The 18,758-nt window shown below is 50.8% G+C and overlaps 1 long non-coding RNA gene across 4 annotated transcripts in view; it reads left to right on the top strand.

Moving 5' to 3' along the window:
• The window catches only part of NFATC2, a 156,291-nt gene that overhangs the window by 65,200 nt on the left and 72,333 nt on the right, over positions 1–18,758 (top strand). For all 4 annotated transcript variants that reach the window (XR_001919089.1, XR_001919090.1, XR_001919087.1 and 1 more), the window contains exons 4-5: positions 16,430–16,632; positions 17,555–17,727. This is a non-coding gene — a long non-coding RNA (nuclear factor of activated T-cells 2). The remainder of the gene's footprint in view (positions 1–16,429; positions 16,633–17,554; positions 17,728–18,758) is intronic.

Below are 18,758 nucleotides of genomic sequence, written 5' to 3'. Positions count from 1 at the left end.
ACGTGAAGGTGTAGAGGAAACGGTAGGGTGGTGGGATGATGGGCCTTTCAGTTAGGCTTAGATCACATCTGCCGGAAACCCCAAATAGCTGCTTCCAACACTCAGAAGCTTATTTTCTTATGGGGACAGTCTAGAGGTGGGTCCTCCAAAATACTGCGAAGTTATCAGCCGTCCAGGCTCCTCCTCTCTTCCTGTTCCGCTCAGGGTTGCCTCACAGTCCAAAATGATTATCGGAGCTGCTGCTATTGCATCCATATCCCAAGCAGTGTAATTCCAAGAAGAAAGAAAGCAGGACAAAAGCTTCCTCTCAGGAGCCTTTGTGCAAGCCCTCTCCGCACTTTTGTTTACATCTCGTTGACTCAACACCTAGTAATGTGGCTGCACTCACCTGCAGAGGGGCTGGGAGGTGTGGGTCTCAGATGGGCTTGTTGCTGCCTGAGGTAGCAGAGATTCTGTTACTGAGGAAGGGGAAAGGGATAATGGGTGGAGAGCAAGTGGTCTCTGTCCCAACAGATGACCTTGAAGAAAGACATTATAGCACTGCCTTTATAATACAATTTAAAATTTTGAGAGATGTGAGTCCTTCCTGTATTATCTGATTTTCCATAGTCTGTGGCCTACAGAGTGCTACTGGATGTCGCTTCATTGTGTCTGACTCTTTGTGACCTATGGACTGTAGCCCGTCAGGCTCCTCTGTCTGATATTCTCCAGGCAAGAGTACTGGAGTAGGTTGCCATTTCCTGGTCCAGGGGATCTTCCCAACCAAGGGATTGAACCTGCGTCTCTTATATCTCCAGCACTGCCAGACGGGTTCTTTACCACTAGCACTATCCTAGGACGCCTAGAGAGGTAAATATTAACCTTGTAGCTGTAACAGGGCTTTGGGAGGGGTCCATGGAGGATGCTTCCTGATGAGAGGGCAGGAAAGGTCTAGGATGGATGATCCCAGGGCCGTGATTTTGTTCTCAGAGGGCATTTGACAGTGTCCAGAGACTATTCTTGGCTCATCACTACTGAGTTGGGCCAGGGAGCATCTTGTGGGTGGAGCCAGAGATGCTGCTAAACCTTCCTAATGGACAGGACAGTTCCACCCCCGTGCCCCGCCCCCCATCCCTGCACCCACACTGAGAAGTGAAAGTTGCTCAGCCACATCTGACTCTGTGACCTGGTGGACTGTAGCCTGCCAGGCTCCTCTGTCCATGGGATTCTCCAGGCCAGAATACTGGAGTGGGTACCTGTTCCCTTCTCCAGGGGGTCTACCCAACCCAGGAGTCGAACCCAGGTCTCCCACATTTCAGGCAGATTCTTTACCAGCTGAGTCACCAGGGAAGCCCAGGAATACTGGAATGGGTAGCCTATCTCTTCTCCAGAGGCTCTTCCTGACCCAGGAGTCGAACTGGGGTCTCCTGTATTGCAGGCAGATTTTTTTTTTACCAGCTGAGCTACCAGGGAAGCCCCGCAGAGAATAAGCTGGCCCCTAAACCAACCCTAGTCAATTGTGCTGAGGCTGAAAAATCCCGATTCACCAGTTTTTCGAAGCCCCGCATCTTCAGTAAGTTGTGGAACAGTGATAGTCTTGGATGTCACCGTCCATCTGGAGGTACCCGATTCTCCACCCAGGGCATGTGTGGTTGGCCAGTCTTCTGAGAACAGCGTTCAGCTTCTCAGCCCTACCCTGAGAGGCTGTCTGCTGAATGAACGAATAAGCGAGTGAATGAGCTCGGGGCTGCCTCCAGAAGGAGGTGAGTCAGGCTGGATCGGCCCACATGCTTCCATCATGTTGTGAAAGCCGGCCCCAAGTGGCTCCGCAGAAGAACGGGCTCCTTGTTCCCGGATGATGCGATCTGTTGATCTGCCAGAGGGGCCCTGCCTCTCCCCAGGTCACCGACAGAGGCCCGTCTCCGCGTCGTCTCGCCGTGCGCACGGCGCAAGGGTCATGCAGAGCCCTCCAAAAACCCACCCTTTGAAACGAAAGAAATTGGATCTTTAAAATCCCAAAATAGAGTGTGGAAAGGTGCACATCACGTCTGCCTTCTCCTTTTTTCCCTTTTGTGGCAAAAGTGACTCAGAGTTTTTGGTCTGGATCCAGAGACCTGAGTGGCCTTTGGGGTGGGGGCGGGGGGGGGTGTCGTTTGATTGGGAGTAACTCACCGTTTTAGTGCCTTGACTGGCTCAGCTGCCTGTCTTGCATTTCACTAGTTCTGGCTTTTCCCACCCCACCATCTCTGGGTTCTTTTTCAGCTTTTGGCCCAAGGGGAAGAGGAGGGGCCAGAGTTTATGCCTCGCCCAGATGGCACTGTCTTCAGTGGAACATTTATGTGAGCTGAGCTGAGTTTTCTTTGGGATGTTTCACCAAAGTGTTCAGAGGGGCTGCCCTGGGAGCTGGCTGTGGCTTCTCGTCTCAGCATCCTCGGGTGTTCACGCAGCTGTGTTGGGTACCACTGGTCAGGGTCAGATAGGTGCACAAGGGCTTCATGAGCTCCTTTCAGTCCTCCATTGCCCCTTTCAGGGGGCACTCGATTTCTCCCCTTTCCCTGCTTCTCCCAGAGCCCAGGTACCCTGCAGACATCAGACACTTTGTTCCTCAATATCAGGCCGATGCCCTGGGCCAGAGGCTCATGGAGAAATGTTTCTGAAGCTTGCTCTTGCTTGTTGTCTGCTCTTTGGGTGAACACAAAGGCCCGTGTCTCACCTTTCCTCACCATCTTCAAGAGGTTGCCAAGTCAATGCCCTTTCAACTCAGTTTCTCCCTATGTTCATCTCTAAATGCTGCTGGAAAAGAGATTGTACACTTAATTTTTCCAGCCTGAGTTTGTCTCCTCTTTGACTTCCAATGAAATTGGCCTGGTATAATATGTCTCTTTCATGGTGAGACACATTCCTGCAGACTGGCTCAAGTGGTAGTGAATTCAGGCAGACTCCAAACATGGGGATTCTCTTCTAGACATGAATAAGTCTCCTTTCTCAGGGTCACTGGAGGATGAATCACTTGGCAGTGTGTGGAGCCACATAGGAACCTAAGAATTAATCTGTTCATTTATTTACTCAGCAAATATTTATTGAACATCTGCTATATGCCAGGTACTGTTCAAGATGTGGGGACATAGCAGTGAATGAGCTTTCATTCTAGCAGACAGACAGACAGCAATGAGCCAATGCATAAGATAACACTTATCGAAGGAAACCAGCAGGAGTGATGGCGTGACCGTGAGGAGGCTCTGCTCTAGAAAGGCTGCTTGGAGAAGGCCCTGGATTCAGGCTGAGACCTAAAGACCCAGTTGCCAGCCATGGGAAGACCTGGAGGAAGAGAGTTCTAGGTTGGGGGAGTGTAAATGCTAAGGCCCTGGGGTAGGAGTGAACTCAGCGTGTTTTAGGAGCAGCATGGAGGCCCATGTGGCTGGACCAGAGTGGGGAGATGGGGTTGGTGACCTGGGCAAGGGCCAGGTGATGTAGGGTTTTATAGACCGTGATGAAGCTTTTGGATTTTCTAAATGCATCTGAGGGTTATTTCATTTTAGAGACCAAAGAAAACTTTTCAAGGTGGTTTCTTCCAAGTCCTTAGACTAGAAGGAGGAATTTCACCGTCCAAAGTCACCCAGCCATAGGTGAAGGGATGTTCATGAAAGTCGGCATCTGTTGGGTGCTTGCAGCATGTCTGTGTGTCGCTCACTGGAACCTCCCAGCAGCCCAGTGAGGCTGTGTTGGTGAGTCCCATCAGCAGATGAGGAAACTGAGGCCCTGAGATGTAAATGTTCTCTGCTGTGATGGAGTCAGGGACCCATGCCAAGATGTAACCCCAGACAGTCTGGCTTCCCCAGGGATCCTGCTCTTCATCTCAGGGTTACGCTGGTTCTGCCCCAGGAGGAGAACAGAGAGATGTGATGAGAACTTGCTTCGCTTCTTAAAGCAGCGAAAAAAAAAAAAAAAAAGCCCAAAGCTCCTTCCAAAGGTCGACTCTGGAAAGGCTTGCATGTTTCAGTCCAGCTCTTCCAGACTCATCTCCTAGGTGACGCAGTCGCTCCTTGGCCAGGAAAGAGAGTTGCTCAGGATGGAGGTGCCGGTGGGGAGCCGTGGCTGAGCGGACGTTTCTGTCGGGTGGACCAGAAGCTGGGGGCTGAGCGCACAGAGGGGTGGGTGGGGCCAGAGAAGGGAAAGTTGGTGTCTGGGTGGGCGGGGAGGGGCACAGTGACCCAGTTTCTTTGTTCAAAGACCCCTGGGGGCTCCGGGGAGAGGGCTGTGGGGTAGAGCGCTGGATCCTGAACCCGCTTGGGCTCACGTGCCTGCCTCTGATCTCGCCACCCTGTGTTCCCTGGCTTCCTCGGGGTTTCAAATGTGGACATGGTAATTGGAAACAAATTTAGCATGTGCCAGGCCATCGAGCCTCTCTCTTTAGTCAGCATGCTTGCTGTGCGGTAGATACGTCTGTTTTTAATTTCCAGTGATGCGAGAAATATAGAATGACTTGATTCTTAATTTAGAATACTGAGAGAGACTGGCTTGTTTTGTTTTCGAGCCCGTGCAAAGTGGCTCATTCTCTTTTTATGGCTCGCTGTGTGATTTCTTAAAAACGTGGCCCTGTGGAAGTGGGAGGGGCCAGATAGGGATCAGGGGATTAAGAGGTACAAACTACTACATATAAAGTAAATAAGCTCCACGGATAGAGTGTACAGCACGGGGGACAGGGCCAATATTTTATAACTATAAACAGAATATAACCTTTGAAAGCTGTGAATCACTACATCGTATACCTCAGACTTACGTAACATGGTGCATCAGTGATGCCTCAATTGAAATAAAGTGGAATAAAATAGAATGTGGCTCTGGCAGAGAGGCCTCTGGCTCCAGAGGTCTCCTGCCAGGCTGAAGACCGCCCTGGCCGGGGGCATCCCCCGCTTGGCTGAGAAAGCAGACAGAAGGCTCGTCCCCCATCACACCCTGGAGATTCTGCCACCTCTTTTTGGAGCAGGGGGAGTCCAGGTGCCAGTTGTCCAACCAGCCGAGTCTTGCCCACACTGAGCGGGACACAGTGGTCTCTGCGGGCCAGGAAGATAATTGTGGTGCCTGCATGGGCGGTGGAACCGCCCTGTGTTGTGGAGGAGGAGGGCAGGTCTGGAAGGATGACAGCCGCTCAAACTCCTCCCACGGGGCTCCCCTCCCTCCTGGGGTCGAGCGCGTGTCCAGCACCTGCGTGCTGCTCTAGGCACTGCAAAGGCCTCGGTGAGCGACCCAGGGAAGTTGCTGATGCCCTAGTGGGGAGGGGAAAAAAAATCACATAAATACATCTCAGAGTGTCTGGCGATGATGAATCTCTGTTGCAACACAGAGCCACGGGTGGGTGGGTGAACTGTGAGATGGGCGTGGACTGCCATGTTGGGGCGAGCAGTCAGGCAGAGCCTCTCTGATGGGAGGTCAGCTGGGGAGAGGCTTGAGAGAGCACGGGGATGAGCCCTGTGGACGTGGGGGATGAGCGCCCCAGGCAGAGGGAGCATTACGTGCGCAGACCTGGAGGCCGGTGTGTGCCCCCGCTGCCCGGCTTGTTGGAGGGCAGCAAGCCCCTGTGGCTGCAGCGGAGGGACCCGGGAGGGTGGGCTGGAGGTGGAGGGTCTTCTGAGCCACGTTAAAGACCTTGGCTTTGTGATCTGAACGAGATGTTTGCTCTGGGCGGGGGGTAGGGGTGGGTTGAGCAGAGGAGGGAAAGGATAGAAGGTACAGTGGGTTTTTTCCCCCCAATGTTTGTTTACTTGGCCACGTTGGGCCTTTGTTGCGTCCTGAGGGATCTTTCGTCCCGGCGCACCGACTCTCGTTCCGGCGCCCGGGCTCGGTAGTAGCAGAGTGCGGGCTTCGTTGCTTCGCAGCTTATAGGATCTTAGCTCTCCGGTCGGGGATCGAGCCCTTGTCCTCCGCTTTTCAAGGCGAAGTCTTAACCACTGGGCCACCAGGGAAGTCCCTCACGTACAGTTTTAAAGTACATTCTAGCTGCTTTGTGCAGGAGATCACGTGGGAAGGGGAAGAGACGGGCAAGATGGACGCAGAGAGATCAGGAGGGAGGTTGAGGTAGCAGGCCAGGCAGGAGACGGGCCCAGTGAAGAGTCTACTGCAACGGTCTGGGCAAAAGTTGGTGGTAGCTTGGACCCTAGCGGTGGTAACCCGACTTGCGAGTCACTGGGTTTCCAGCGTTGAGCCACCAAGACGTGCCGCTCCCTGGAGGCGGTGTGTGGTTGCTTCTCTGCTGGCGTGGGCCCCTCCCCTGGACTCGAGGGGGCCCTGCTGGCACCTCTGCCTCCCTCTTCCTTTGCTGGGGGGCTCCCCCTTGGACCCCTGCTCCTGAGGTTGCTGTGGGTGGCTGCTGAGTCTTCACTTGTCTTACGGGATGGGATGGGACGGGGCATATGCTTTTATGCCTTTATCACTTTTGTTTTCCTTCTTTGTGGCTTTTAAAAGAAATGTCAGGGTTTACAAAGGGAAACGCTGGGGGGGCTCACTTTGTCTGAATGGATTTTTGGCTTTACTCTTCTTATGTTACACCTTCTTTTGTGTTGAATGGTAACCCACGTACTGGGTTCAGGGGAGCTAAAACCATGGTGTCCGGGGACAACAGAGCTCCTTCCTGGGGGTGATTGAAGCCCAGTAGACATTGTAAAGTAAGGCTTGATTTCTTTTCTACTTTTATTTTGGATATACACTTACACACCACACATACACATAAACACACATCCCTTCTCCACTCTAGAAACACAACAGATAGATTCGTTCTCACAGCGATGTTTTATTTTGGAGATTATTCTATATCAGTATATAAAAAGCTTCCTGAGGGTGCCCTGTATGGTTGCCCGGATTGTGCACTGCACAACTCCAGGGGTTGCCACTCATACTCACTGTGGTGCTGGTCCTCAGCACACTCATTCTCTTTTTTAAATAACAGTATTATAGACCATGACGCGCCACTACTGATGTAACTTGTGCTCTTTTGGTGGACCTTTAGGTTGCTTCCAATATTTTGCTGGTTTAAAGAGCGCTGCATCAAATAACCTCGTCATTAGTTTTTTGTTGCACATCCACGGATAACCCACTCACTAGGAGCGGAATTACTGCAGCCAAGGGAGTGTAGCAATTTGTAATTTTGACAGACAACTGCAAAATTGTCTGCCACAGATTCGGGCACACCTTGTTTCTGCGGACTCTGCTCTTGGGTTCATGTATTTCCACCAGGTCAACTTTTACCTGGGTGACGCCCTTGTTCCATCTTTTGCATCAGTTGGACATAGAGCAGATGAAGGAAATATCTTTCCTGCCATACACGTGGGTTCAAATCTCTGCACTGCAGCTTGCTCAGTTGGGCATCTCTGAGCCTCCGTTTCTTCTTTAGTAAAGGGGCAGTTAGTTGTTCATGGAACTTCAGGAGGATGGAAAGGGACCAGACAGGCAGCAACTAATTGGGCACCTAATTATATCCTGCAATTATGAGAAACACAACAAAGAAAACTATTACTGGGGACCTCCACCTCATCCAGGGAGCAAGGAAAGACTTTCTTGGGAAATAATATTTGAGCCACACTGCAGTATGACTAGGAATTAACTTGGGGAGAGCATATTTCTGAAAGGTCAGACGCAGGGAGCCCGTGGTGAGGGCTGGGGGCGTGATGTTGGGTGGTGCAGCCAGTGGGAGCTGGGAGTTTAGAAAAAGTCTGTCCTCAGGACAGAAGATGATGCGTGAGGACCAGGGGCGATGCAGGGAAACTCCTTAGGAGAGAAGCAGTGGTGTTTTGGATGGAAGTGATGGATGGGGAAATGGTGATGGATTTGAGTGCCCTTCAGGAAATTACACTGATAGGACTTCGAGATGGAGCCACTGTGGAGGTGAGGCACAGGGAGGATTAGGGAGGAGGGATGAGTTAGGAATTTTAATGATGTTTTTGATATGTGTTCATTAGGTGGCTATGTAATGCTTGTTGGGACCACTGAGACCAGAGTACACTCATGGACTAGTTTTCCTGGTGTGTGTGTGTGTGTGTCTGTGTCTGTGTGTCTGTGTCTGTGTCTGTGTGTGTGTGTGTGTCTGTGTGTGTGTGTCTGTGTGTGTGTGTGTGTGATGGGAGTGCGGTTGGGGTAGCAGCTATGTTCTGCAATCTTTTGCATCTAAAAATAAAGGCAGAATTTGGGATCCATGTGCATTTGTAACAGACCTTCGCCCCACGTGCTGTGTGGCAGTTGGGAATCACAGTGAAATGTCCCCATGGGCTTTTTCCTTCTTTCACAATGTAATCTTTGAGGATGATACCAGTTTCCTAATATTCCAAATTCGACAAAAAAAAAAAAAATGCTACTTAACATTGTTAAAATTTGATTTTAGTAAAATTCAAAACAGTTTCCTTGGCCAGTTGCCATTTTGAAAATCAATCCCACATTTTAGATTTGATGGCAGCCTCATGCATCTGAGAGTATTTAAAAACTATGAACAGAGTTGATAGAAGAATGGTTTTCAGGGAAGTGTCATTTCTGAGTTCTCATTGCAACATTATATACGAGGGAATGCTTGAGCAACCTAAATGCCCAACTGCGGGGGGCCTTGAAGCTGTGGTCCAAACATACGAGGACCTCAGGGGGTGCAGGGTAGGGCAGAATTTAAGGTAGCACTCACTCTCAGGTACCCAGTTTGCATTTGCATAGCCCTGAGAGCCAGTGCCTCCTTAAATCGTGTGCCTGGGCACCTCACTAGTCTTGCGCCAATCTAAGCCCAGGGAGATTCTATACAGTCATTTGAGATTGTCCCATTAAACAGCATTTAGTGACAGAGGGCAGTGGCCACACCATATCTAAAATAGAATCCCAGCTGTGCTTCCGTAAGTGCATGGAAGAGTGTAGAAAGATGTATAGCAGGATGTGTGTTTATTTTGCAGGAGTACTTTCTCTGTGTTATTCTATTACTAAGTCATGTTTCCTTCACTGTCTCACGGAGCTTGCTCAGACTCATGTCCATCAAGTCGGCGATGCCATCCAACCATCTCATCCTCTGTCATCCCCTTCTCCTCTCGCCTTCAATCTTTCTCAACATCAGGGTATTTTCCAGTGAGTCAGTTCTTCGCATCAGGTGGCCAAAGTATTGGAGCTTCAGCTTCAGCATCAGTCCTCCTAATGAATATTCAGGACTGATTTCCTTTAGGATGGACTGGTTGGATCTCCTTGCAGCCCAGGCAACTCTCAAGCTCTTCTATAATTCATATATTTTTATATTGTCCATTTTTTCTTCAGTTTATGGTTGAGCCCTTACCACTTTCATGACAAGACAAAGGGAAAGCAGATATCACCGTGTACCAACGCCCTTTGTTCTGTGCATCAGGAATGTTAAGTTGCCCCTAAGAGTGGGCAGAGCTTGAATTTGGGGGTGAGGGTGGGTCTTATGAGCTCTCTCTGGGAAACTGAGGGTCTCTGAGATGCAGACACCATTCCTTGTATTCCTTGTTCCTTTGGCTGAGTAGGTGGGATGGACCCGCCTATCTTAATAGACACAGTCTGAGATCTGGGAGCATCTGGAGGCAGCTGACAGAGGAGGCAGGTCTGGCCACATTCCTATGGTTCCACCAATGGCTTTGGAGCTGTAGGGTCATGAGCAAGAGGCTTAATCCCGCTAAGCCTCAGCCCTCTCACCCCAAAAGGGATGGCCCTGCCTTTCCCTCTGGACGCTGCTGTGTGGGTGCAGTCAGCTCTGACACCTGCCTGCCTGTGCAGCAGACCCTTGTGGTCAGAAGCACCCACTTATTCCTGGAATCTTGTCGACTGCCTGGGAAATTACAAGGCACGGAACACATTCGCTCTCACCTCGGCTGCAGCAAGTGGAGCCTCTTCTGCTTTGGAAGCTCGCTGACTTTGAGCTTCTAGGTTGCCACGGGCGGGCAGGCGGGTGTCTGCTATGGCTGGGAGGCACCCTGCTTGCCAAGTGCCCCTGAGATGACCTTATCTTTGGAGAAGCCTGGAGAGAGGCCTCAAGACCCTGGTCTTCCTCTAATGGGGGACCACAGGGTGTTTGGGACCTCAGGGGTAAGTCATGCCTTCCCAAGACATCAAGCTCTGTTTGCAAGACCCAATCACTCAGTTTTTGGAGAAGCGAGTAAATCCCTATATGCTCTTATCAAACCTCCAGAGAACTGGCAAGGCTCCCCCAGAATACACATGCTCTGGGTACTTCTGCCACCTTCTGGGGAGGGGGAGGGTGCAGAGGGGAGGGGAAGCTGTCTTTCCAGCTTAGGTGGTCTGGTCCTCCAAGCCTTCCACATCAGGGGCTTTTCAGCTGCCCACAGAGACGAGGGGGCGAGTGCCTGGGCTTCACCGCACAGGATTGTTGCGGGCTGTGTTTCTCGTGTTGAGTCTCATTCATTCTTCGCTCCTCCACTCAGTCCTGTCGTATCGCCTCCGTGTTTTGAGTTGCATCATCCTCTGACGACAGGAAGTCTTGTTTCGTGGGCACCTCCTGTGTGCTGGGCTTCGGGGCCCTACAGAGGTCATCTTATTTAGCCTTCAAAGAGCCCTGGGAAGTGGGAGGTGATGTCCCTGTTTCACAGGAGCAAACGGACGCTCAGCGAGGTGGGGTCACTGCTCTGAGGTCACACAGCTGCTCGTAAGAAGCAGGGCCTGGATGGAGAGTTGTGTGTATCTGACCAAATGTGAAATCCCTGCTCCCACCCTCTCTAAGAGGGGGAGCTCACGTGGGTGAGGTGGGTTCCGTCTGCGCACGTGGCGTCAGCTAGTCCAGCTTAAGCAGGGGCTGCTCCGAGACCCAGAGAGTTCTGCTGAAAGCAGCAGGTTCCTCTCTCAAGAAGCAGCGTTATTTGTTTTGGTTGCTGTTGCCTGTTTCTCTGCTTCCCTCGCTCTACCCGCCTCCCCCCACTTCTTGTTCAGCAGGAAGAACACTCTGGATCTTACCACTTAGCACTGGCTCGTGTCTCCTTTGAGAACCCAGTCTGCTCTTTCTGACCCCTAGCTGTAGATGATAAAGCAGCTGTGAACCCACCAGAGGGCAAGGACACGGACAGCACACCGTGGAAATGGACTTAGAGCCTGGAGGTCCAGAGCACCCTGCCCTGCCCTGCACTAATGGTGTCCACTGAGGCGCGCTGCCAGGACCTCGCCAGCCTCGGCGTCCTCACGTATAGAATGGGCCCATCCCGCCTAGCATTGTTGCCTCACGTGTGAAACGTGGAGTCTGGTCCTCGGCCTTGAGGGCAGCGCATGCTTAGTCACCGCAGTGCTGTGGATGGTGGCCATTGACTCTCAGTGATCACGCTGAACAAAACAGGCACACTCCCTCTACCGAGCGCTTCCTGTTCAAGTGGGAAGGAGAGATGCTGAGCAAATTAACAACTAACAAGACAGTGTCAGGTGGTAACGAAGGGACTGTTCCAGTGGTGTGTGAGTGAGCCTTTAAGATCCACTTTCCTAGGAAAAAGAGCCCCAGCTTTTAACATTTGCTGATCTCCGCAGTGTGGATGTCCTCACCGTGGTTGGTTTCAGGCTATCAAGGTGATATCTGGCTCTTCAAAATTCCTGGAAGTTTAACCAACTGACTCTTGCTAGTCTGAAAGAGCTGGCTCCAGCGCTGGGCATATGTAAATAGTGGTGGTTTGGGAGAGACCTGAAGATCTGAGAGCTGGAAGTACCAGTGGAAGAAGAGTATGCGAGCAGAGATGATGGCTATGCAGAGGCCCTGGGTTTGGAGAGAGCTTGGTGTGCGCAGGGAACAGAAGCTGGGCTGGTGTCGGCAGGAGCGTAATGGGGGACAGATAGGAAGACAGAGGCTGGGCTGACGGCAGCCTCACAGATAGACCATGGCATCAAGTTTGAATTTTATTCTCCGGCCACAGGAAGTCTTTGGAGGGTTGTAAGCGGGGGACTATGTGGCTCCTATTTGCATTTTTTTAGGGCTCAGTGGGCGGTTCTGTTACACACCAGCAGGAAGTCAGCGAGAGAGCATCAGCAGAGGCGAGAGGCAGTGGTGAGCTGATGAGCATGCCACTGGGGAGGGGATCCAGAGGTGGCTGGACTCAGGCAGAGCCGGGGGTGGGGGGTGGGGGCTGTGACAGATTCCGTTTCCCGCCGTTCTCTGGCTGTTCACCCTGAATGCACGCAGCCTGCGATTTCTGCTCTTAGGTCACGGGGAGGTGGATGGAGCCTCAGACCACTAGGGTCACTATCTATGCCACCTAGTTTCCTCCTTGATTCTGACCGATTCTGTAATTACCACCTCCTGAGAAATCCAGAACAGCAGGTGAGGAGAGATGTTTATCTTGGGTCCAAGTGCAAGGCAAGATCAACAAAAGCAAAATCTCCTCTGGACGCTGCCCTTCCTTCTGTGATTTTTTCTCCATCAGGACCTTGCTCTGCAGTTTGCGTGGGGGAGAGGGGGTGGAAAGATAAGACTGACTGCATTTCCATCTTTGCCCAAGGGTGCTTCTCGGATGTGTATCTGACATGTATGTAAATGTTGTGGGTGTCAGCTTGTCAGGTTATGAAGAAGGTTGCCGTCTGGCCCTGCTCCACCCTGAGCTTGCCTCTTGGTCTAGGGCTTAGAGGGGCACGAGAGATGCCATCTTTCTGGACTGGCATCGTCTGGTGGAACTTTCTCGAGGATGAAAACGTCCTGTTATCTTGCCGTCCATCGTGGTAGCCGCCAGCCACTTGTGGCTCCTGGGTGCTTTTCATGTGTGGCTTATGTGACTGAGAAACTGACTTCTCAGCTCAATTTTTATATCATCTGCTGTCTTGAACAGCAAAATTCTAGACCATGTGTGATCATCTATTGTCCTGGAGCCTTGGGTTTATAGTTGACTAGACAGCCTGCTGAACCCTTGTAGAACTCTGCGGAAGGGTGGGATCTCAAGTGAGTTGTCACTTGTCTAACCCCGCTTCCTCCCAGTTGCAGAGAAAGGAGCAGAGTCACAGAAAGAGTACGGGATTTTCCCAGCACCTCTCAGCTGTGGAGTGGCCAGATAGGAACCCAGCTTCTAACTGTTAGCTCAGCATCCTTTTCTCTTTTCTGATGTATAATTTTCAAAAACCAGTGTTAAATTTCACAGGTTTCCAGGCAGCTCTTCTGCCTGTAACTTTGTGGATCAAGTTAAAGTCCTCTTTGACCTTGACCTCAACCTTGATTTTCTCCTCCATCCCTGGAAGTGATCATGGTATGGTCAGTTTGGAGCACATCCGTCCACACCTTTTGTTCTTGTATTTACATGAGTATAAATGAATGGATCAAAAGCATGGAGCATTAAAAATAATAAGTTGTATCCTGCTGTCCATAAAAAAAATTTTTTTTTACAAGTTGCTTTTCTCTTTCAATAGTATGTCTTCGATCTTCCTGGGCAAGGTCATAGATTTCTACCATACTGTTTTTTTAAACTGTTGCAGTCTTTCATAGCCAGGACATGTTATATTACTCATAAGCCTAATTGATGAAACTAGGTTCATCTACTCTGTTCGTGTTAGTAACCATTTTTATGCTTACCCCGTATGCAGATGTCATCTAGGGTACATCCTGAGAAGTGGATTTATTCGGTCGTAGGGAATATGTATTTTTAATTTTAATAGCTGCTACTATTAAATAGTAGAAATAGTTAAACCATTTACGTTCTTATCAGCTTCAGGAAAGTGCGTTCTCACGGCCTCCAGAATACCTGATATTATCAAATATCTACATGGGTGCTTCTCTAGTGCGTGAAACATGATATCCCATAGTTGTTTAATTTGCATTTTCCTGTTTACAAGGCAAGTTGAACGTCTTTTCTGTGCTCATGGTCATTCGTTTTCCTGTGAATCGCCTGTTCAAACCTGTTGTCTGTTTCGCTGTTGGATTGTTTTTATTAACTTATTTTAGCAAATCGTCTTAGAATGCCTGCCATGTGCCAAGCATTATTCCAGGTGCCAGGGATTCTGTGGCAAGTTAAAGCAATGGACATCCCTGCCTGCAGGGAGGGGATAGTTTCGTTGTAGGAGAAAGACCCAAGCAGAAGGAACTGAGAAAATATAGGGAGTTTATGGGATGGGAAGAAGGGGAAGGAGTTAGGGAGAGCCAGTGGGGGTAGGACTCGGTTTTGAGCAGGATGGCCAGGAATCTTGTCCTTATTCATTCGTAGTCATTCTTTTTTTTAAAATATTCATTTATTTGTGTATGGCTCCGTTGGGTCTCCGTTGCTTCTCACGGGTTTCTTTGATTGTGGCGGGCGGGGGCTGCCCTCTAGCTGTGGTGCTGGGGCTCCTCCCCCGTGGGGCTCCTCCCCGTGAGGCTCCTCCCCCATGGGGCTCCTCCCCGTGGGGCTCCTCCCCGTGGGGCTCCTCCCCGTGGGACTCTTCCCCATGGGGCTCCTCCCCGTGGGGCTCCTCCCCATGGGGCTCCTCCCCCATAGGGCTCCTCACTGTTGGGACTCCTCCCTGTGGGACTCCTCCCCGTGGGGCTCCTCCCCGTGGGGCTCCTCCCCGTGGGACTCCTCCCCGTGGGGCTCCTCCCCCTTGGGGCTCCTCCCCATTGGGGCTCCTCACTGTTGGGGCTCCTCCCCCATGGGGCTCCTCCCCGTGGGGCTCCTCACTGTTGGGACTCCTCCCCTGTGGTGCTCCTCACTGTTGGGGCTCCTCCCTGTGGGACTCCTCCCCGTGGGGCTCCTTCCCCGTGGGGCTCCTCCCCGTGGGGCTCCTCCCCATGGGGCTCCTCACTGTTGGGACTCCTCCCTGTGGGACTCCTCCCCGTGGGGCTCCTCCCTGTGGGGCTCCTCCCCGTGGGGGCTCCTCACTGGCAGCCTCTCTTGCTGCAGAGCCCGTGGGCTCAGTTGCTCCACGGCACACAGGATTGTCCAGGACCAGGGACTGAACTGGTTTCCCCTGCATTGCAAGGCAGACTCTTACCTGCTGGGCCGCCAGTGAACCCTCTACAGAGGGGACCTCTGGTGAGAAGGTCACCAGAGGTGAAGTGCCCCACCCCCCTTCTCCCCCAGCAATAAGAACACTGAGCATCTGTGGTAGGGGTTCGGGATAAAACAAGGAACATAAACCTGGTCCCTGTGTTTTGGAACTTAGAACCTTTTTTATTTGTTTGTTTGGTGCTAAGCTTTCCTGGAGGGGCGTTCTCTAGCGTCCCAAGGTGGCTAGGAAACTCATGGATGGCTATGACTGTGCCCTTGGCGTGTTTGTAAGACTTAACCTCTATACGAGCTATTGGTGTCTTGCAAGTGTCCAGCACCCACTTCTTAAAACAGTTTGCAGTTTAATCTTCTACATTCCTCTGTGGAACCACTGCTGCCCCTGGGCTGAATTAATCTAGGCGGAATATCTGTTGCCAGAATGGCAACCCACTCCAGTATTCTTGCCTGGAGAATCCCATGGATTGAGGAGCCTGGTGGGCTGCAGTCCACGGGGTCACAGTCGGACGACTGAGTGACTTGACTTTAAGAGTTAATACAGTGTTTGACGATTTCATTTATTTACTTGTTTTAGGTTTTCTTCTTTCTTCTCCTGTCCCCCACTCCGCACTAGATTCTAAGTTCCAAAACACAGGGACCAGGTCTCTATTCCTTGTTTTATCCCCAACAACTACCATAGATGTTCCGTGTTCTTACTACTGGGAAAAAAGGAGGGTGGGGGGTTTGCCTCCGGTGACCTTCTCACCAGAGAAGTCCCCTCTGTAGGCATACTTTACGTATTCTATGTATTAATCCTTTGCCTATTACACGTTACACATATTTTCTTCCAGTCTTTAATTCTCTTTTAACCTCGATGACAGTACTTTTGCCTTGCTCTTTTTTAAAATTATGAAATTTGACTTGTTAATTGAAATGTAGTCATATAAAAATTGAAAGTTCCTTCTTCTGATCTTTCCAGGCAACCACTGTCAAGAGCTCTGGTTTATCTTTTCCGATTATTTTCTGTTCTCACTACCATCTCTGTGACTCCAGTCACCAGTGAAGCATAGTTTCTGGCTGTTTCTCCATAAATGCAGCTCTGATCTATCAGATTCTTTCTCAAGCTGCTTAATACTCATTTTTAGAGAGGATCCCTGTAATTTATCCAGGCATTCCCTTCTGACTGGCATCCGGGTGGTTTCCAGTTCTCCGTCACTCTACTCGGCACGGTCCTGTGTCCTTTCGGCCACTCAGGCGCTTCTCTGGTCTGTTTTGTTTGCTGGGACACCAGCCACCATTGTTGTTCAGTTGCTAAGTCGTGTCTGACTCTTTGGACCTCATGGACTGTAGCCCACCAGGCTCCTCTGTCCAGGGGATTCTCCAGGAAGAGTACTAGAGTGGCTTGCCATTTCCTTCTCTGGGGGATCGTCCCAGCCCAGGGATCGAACCTGCATCTCCTGCACTGGCCGGCTGACTCTCTACCCCTGGGAAGCCCAATGCCCCGTGTGTTAATGGTGTTGTAACAATTTATTTTGTTTTCTCACCCTCAGCTCCACGGCTACATGGAAAACAAGCCCCTGGGGCTTCAGATCTTCATTGGGACAGCCGACGAGAGGATCCTTAAGCCCCATGCCTTCTACCAGGTACATCGAATCACAGGGAAAACCGTCACCACCACCAGCTACGAGAAGATCGTGGGCAACACCAAAGTCTTGGAGATTCCGCTGGAGCCGAAAAACAACATGAGGGCAACGTAAGGCCGGGGGCCACGGTGGCGGGTCCTCACAGGGAGGGGCTGGGCTGCGCGGCAGAGGTGTGGCGGGTCCTCACAGGGAGGGGGTGGGCCGCGCAGCAGAGGTGCGGGCTTGACTCCGTGGAATCGATGGGAGCAGCTTGATGGGGTCCCCAGTCTGTGATGGACCCACAGAGATTGCTGTTTTAAAAGTTTCCACCTGAAAAGTTCTAGACCCTGGTATTTTTCAGGTGTGTTGCGAGGAAGGCTGCTCACGCACCTTTAGATGATGATGTTTGGAATGAGGCTAAACTTTTTATGAAAATTATTTATTTGACTTAAAATCATTAAGTAATAATGCAGGTAGGTCTAACCTCACAGGGCTAATATGCATGTGCCCAAATGTGGGGAACACTGCACCCATGTGGAGTGTAAACAACTTTATTCGAGACTAATCTCAAACTTGAGAACTGCAAGCAGCATAGAAAGAACTCCTGGTACGCCGTCTGCTCAGGTGTCCCAATTGTTAACCTTTTCCACGTTTGCTTTATGACTCTTTCTCCCCATCCCTCTGTTTTTTCCGGAACCGGCTCAGAGTTAGTTGCAAACATTATGCCTTTTTTACATCAAGGTACATGTATCAGATTCAAGGTGTTTGCTGTCGATACACTATTCTTACTATTGCATAGTCCATAACCAATTTTCCCCAGTTGCGTGTTTGAGTTTTTTCAGATACTTTTGAGAGTGGAACAGCTGGCATGCAGAATCTCCCTAGAGAAGTAACTTCCCCCGGGGAGTTTCCCTAATCGCTTTGTGTCTTACCCCCCATTGTGGTCTTAATTCCTGGCTGAACAATTTATCTGTATATTGCAGTCGCCCACTGTGGGTGACCTCCAGCTCCCTGAGATGGTCGGTGGTCAGTGGGTTCTCTCCTCTCCGGCAGCATCGACTGCGCGGGGATCCTGAAGCTGAGGAACGCGGACATTGAGCTGCGGAAAGGTGAGACGGACATCGGGAGGAAGAACACGCGCGTGAGGCTGGTGTTCCGGGTGCACATTCCCGAGGCCAGCGGAAGGATCGTCTCCTTGCAGACGGCGTCCAACCCCATCGAGTGCTGTAAGTTGGGTTCTGGGCAGGGTGGGTGTGTGGCAAGTGCAGTGAACACAACCTTCCACCCCGGGCTTTGTCGCCTGGGCAGGGTGCCCTGCAAGATTGTGCAGGGCCCACAGGGATGAACGGCGGCCCAAGTTGACCAAAGAGCCCAGAGACGGAGCACGTTTCAGGGTTTCTCTCTGCTTTACTTGTGGAGGGTTTCACGCGAAAAATAATATGGCTGAGAAGTAGCCCACAGCTTGGTTGAGAAGATCTGAAGTGTATACATGTTGGGCTGGTCTCAAAAAGGGCAGATGCAGTTGGAGCGGGCTGGCTGCACTGAGGGTCCTCCGTTGCTCGTCCTCTTCTCTCCTTTCAGTAGAACGATGATGACATCGCAGTGGCTCTCACTTACAGAATGGTGACTTCACCAGTCACTAGGCTGAGTGGTCAGTGTGCAGAATTCATGTCATCACGCCCTTTTAGAGAAGAAGGATGGAGATGAGGGGCTGGGTGACTTGCCCCAGCAGAGTGGGCTTTGAGCAGGAGCTTTGGTATACAGGAGCCAGGCATCGCCATCACCCTCAGTCCATCTGTGTGTTTCTTGAGAATCTGCTCACTGTCTCGTGCTGTGCTGAGGACCTGCAGATGAGTGTGATATTTTCTCTATCATTCATGAGGCTGTGGTCTGGTAGAGATAAAGATACCCAAACAAAGACGCAGAAGCTTTTCAAAATCCTGTATGGGGACGGGTGCCAAGATCTGCCCTTAGACAAGGCTCTGAGCAGAGGCCTGGCCCAGCTCCCCCAGGCTTCAAAAAAGGAAACTGTTCTGAGCTCATTCTTAGGTACTTTGGGCAAGTTTGTTGTTGGATTTTGTAGTTAGACCTGACAAAACTTATTGACAGCTCAGCTTTTGAGAGTTTAGAAGTCATTTTAAAAAGCATAAAGAGGGAAAGAAGTAAACAGTTATAGAAACAAAAGCAGTTTATATAACTTTTGAAGTCTTGTTCTTCTGAGAATTTGTTTCTTTATGTTAGAGTAATGTTCCATATT

This window comes from Capra hircus, chromosome 13 (assembly GCF_001704415.2).
Source record: "Capra hircus breed San Clemente chromosome 13, ASM170441v1, whole genome shotgun sequence".
Lineage (NCBI taxonomy): Eukaryota > Metazoa > Chordata > Mammalia > Artiodactyla > Bovidae > Capra > Capra hircus.
The sequence above is the reverse complement of the archived record's forward strand: the minus strand, read 5'-3'. Positions and strand labels throughout refer to the sequence as shown.